We start from the raw sequence: 3,820 nt of genomic DNA on the forward strand, positions 1-3,820 counted from the left end.
AAAAATCACCTTCCTCTTAAGAAAACCACCCCTACCAATTCACACATGTGAAGATAAATTTTACGACAAGAGCTAAGGGGCATAAGGGGCATACTACAGGGCATTAAATGGCCGGCTACATGCCCCCCGTTAGCTCTTTAACACGCCCGCGTAAGCGGGCGTGTTAAAGAGCTAACGGGGATGCATGTAGCCGGCCATTTAATGCGCTATAATATGACCGACCGTTAGCTCTTGCCAAATTTTACCACCTTGAAAATAAATTCTCTTTTAACAAAATCTACATTACCATAATGAAAAATCTCTACGAAAATATAATGACGTGTTTTGCCTATAATATGCCCGTTAGCTCTTGCCAAATTTTACCACCTTTAAAATAAATTCTCTTTTAACACAATCTACATTACCATAATGAAAAATCTCTACGGAAATATAATGACGTGTTTTGCCTCCAGCAGCTCGGATTTGGCATCCACTGGGCAATTCACGGACTTTGAGTTGACACTGCACGCCTAATGACGGTTTTGACCTCCGGCGGCTACGATCTGGCTATCCACAGCACATATCTCCAACACTGCGCGTGCCAAACCAGAGAATTGATTACTGTGATTTAACTAACACTCAAACACAAGTGTTGTGTTGTACACTCTCTTCACATGGTTTTCCAGTTTAATGTCGGAATGGCTTTTTGTTTTGCGGAACATGCAATGTTAAACACAATGCAAACGTGGTTGGGTGGATGAGAAAAGCAATGGAACACCGGCAATCGATCCGCAAGACTCCATCATAATTTTACTGGGAGATACGTGTACCCCCAGGTTCAGCGACATCGGCCGTTATAGGGAGGAGTGGAAAAACTATTCAGAAATTCCGAAAATCCCCGGGGATCTCTTTCGTCGGATTGTCTCATGGAAAAGTCGAAATATGCGGAAAATCAGGGGAAGTTGTACATGGCATTGCTTTGTCTATTGAAGCTCTCATAATCTCTGTTATTGATAAATCCGAAGGTTTCTTTCCAGACTTTTACATTTACTGTTTTTGTAAGTATGTTGCAGAACCCCTATTTTCTGTAAAGAAAATTTGCTTCGAAAATTTCTCAGGAGAAACCTCTGGGGATAAAAAAGGCCAAAATTCATTTTTCTGTTTCAAATCCGAAGTGCAATGCCTGGAGGATTCGATATCTTTTAGCCATGAAATGCAACTGAAATGTAAGGTAAATAGCCTGTGCAGTCAATTTTCGCATACCGTCGCTCTTTCAGAAACTGTATTCTCTCCGAACTGGGACTTCTCCGCTTATAACACTATGTTGCTTGCATGTCTTAAAATCCTGCGCTCAGACGAGGTCGAAGCGACAAGAGATGTAAAGTTGACAATTCGATTTTGAAAGCAACTTTTCCATGGGCCTTGTTTAGACAACTTACAAGATAATGATTTTCTTCCCCTGGGAGACCTGCAAGACCTGTGTCGGCGAAAGGAGGTGAAATCCTTCTTCTCTACTGCATGTTTAGAGACGGCTGTAAAAGATCTCCGGCTGAAGTTAGAAGTTCTAGGATACGTGAAGGTCTCCACTCGAAAGAAAATTAGCATTCACGTGGCAGATCTCGAAGACAACCAACTCTCTCAATATAATACCTCTGTTCGGAATGACAGCAACGACAGTCTGTTGCAGAGCAGTGAAGTTAGACGCATTTTAAATGCAAAAGATTATTTTCAGGTACAATTTTAACTAGAGAGTTTTAAATTTATTTAGTGAAGGTTAAGCAATTTATTTGTTTTGAGGATATTATAGGTAATAAAAATACAATTTTTAGGTTCTGGATGTAGACAGGGGAGCGTCGGAATATGAACTTGAGATGGCGTATCGGAGGTGTTTGCTACGAATTCAGTTTCACGGAATTAATGGGGCATCTAGTGATGAGGCCATTAAAATTGCAGAGGAAGCGTTCGTTTTTCTACCAGATCCCTCGAGAAGAGATCGATACCTTAAGAAAACCCCTGTAGGGGACCTTCTTTGCGATGTAACGAATTACCATCTAGGTTAGAAGAAAAGGCAGTGATTAAGAGAGTTAGAAAGCTGCGAAAACGACATGGGTTCGTGACATTTTGTAGAGAAGGGCAAGCAAAAACAGATTTCAGGCTGGGAGTTACGAGTCACGAAACAGGCCCGGATAATATTAGCCCCGAAATGGTTGCATGGGTAGAGCAAGCATGGAGGGATAGAACCGCTGACCAGTTTCTCGTTTTTCCGCTGCCGGGCAGGTTTCTGGTTATGAATGTACGCTACAAGGACACTGAAACGTATGTGACAGAGGATTGGAAATTTCGAATTTCATATTGTGGGAGAAGGGCAGAGAAGAAGTAACATGGTGAGGAACAAACGATGGGAATGCGGGTTGAGCAGTAGATGGTTCAAGTGGAACGATGGAATAACAGGTGTTGCGAGCATTGATTCAATTCTGAAGACTGATGTGCATTCTCTTGTCAAGGAAGCCGCCAAAATTAGCGAAGAAATGTGTTCAGAAATCTATCTCACAGCAAACGGTGGAAAAGATCACAGTACATGAATATTGTATTGGAAAATGCCTGTAAGTTGAAGGATGCGTTATAATCGGTCTCTCACTGGTATGGGAAATTCGTATAGAGCTTTGAGTTTTGAACCATTTTTGACACGTTCTATTAAGTTTTTTAAATACTTTGAATTTTGAACCATTTTTGACGCGTTGAGTGTAGTTTTTTAAATAATCAGTTTGGGATCACAGAGCCCGTTCAGTTGGTAGAGCTCGGTTATTTGTACACACCCTGTTAGGGAGCTCAATTTCTAAAACATCCCTCGGATATTCGGAAACATCCCTCGGATATTCGGATAATTTAAGATCGATTATGTGATTAGTGTATTAATTGTGAAGAATAATGTAATGGACGTAGAAATTCCCATAATTATAATGTGGTAGATATAACTAAGGCTTTATTTGTATTTATTATGAAAAATATATCATTTGTATTTACCAAAAAATATTATTAGAATAAAAATATATATATTTCTTGTAAGTTTGGTAGGAGTAAGTGTTCATTATGTATAGTGAATAGTACAAGATTTCGATTATATGATTAGGGAAGAATAATTTAATGGATGTAGAAATTCTCATAATTATAGTGTGGTAAATATAACTTTGAGGTTTTATTTGTATTTATTATGAAAAATATATTATTTGTATTTAAAAAATATTATTATAATAAAAATACAATATATTTTTTTGTAAGTTTGGTAGGACTAAGTGTTTATTATGGATCGTGGATAGCACAAGATTTGAAAAAAAATACGATTGTGTTCATTATGTATCATTATGTATCGTGGATATCAGAAGATTTGAACCAAAAAAACACTATTGCAATAAAAATATATATCTTCCACACCCATTGCCAATTGAGCTACCCCAAGCTGAATGCAATAAAAAATTTATTATTATCTTTATAATTAGTAATAATTATTTGTTTATAACCATTATTACTTAATATTAAATGTTTTCTATAATTATTTAATTTGAAATTATGTAATATAAATATAAACCTAGCAATATGAACCCATAGATTAATAAATTCGAGGGACTGATATTATAAACCCAAGGAGTTAATACTAAACCTTGTGGAATTATAACCCAAGGGATAATAGATAAGATCATTGTATTTTTTGAGAAGATTTTTCACAATCACATTCGAATGCATTTGTTGACACATTTTGAATCAACAAGTGTGGTTCATCATCATGACAAGTTGAAGAATAAGATCCCAACGAGTGTGGTTCATTATCAGTACAAGTTGAAGA

At 37.2% G+C, this 3,820-nt stretch overlaps 1 pseudogene; it reads left to right on the forward strand.

Annotated features, from left to right (window-relative positions):
- Nucleotides 1–748: 748 nt before the first annotated feature.
- Nucleotides 749–2,561, forward strand: LOC149219767 (uncharacterized; annotated as a pseudogene).
- The last annotated feature ends 1,259 nt before the right edge of the window (nucleotides 2,562–3,820 follow it).

The sequence above is a fragment of the Pinus tabuliformis genome, chromosome Q, assembly GCF_031772625.1.
Source record: "Pinus tabuliformis cultivar Carrire ecotype Pingquan chromosome Q, CPIR1, whole genome shotgun sequence".
Lineage (NCBI taxonomy): Eukaryota > Viridiplantae > Streptophyta > Pinopsida > Pinales > Pinaceae > Pinus > Pinus tabuliformis.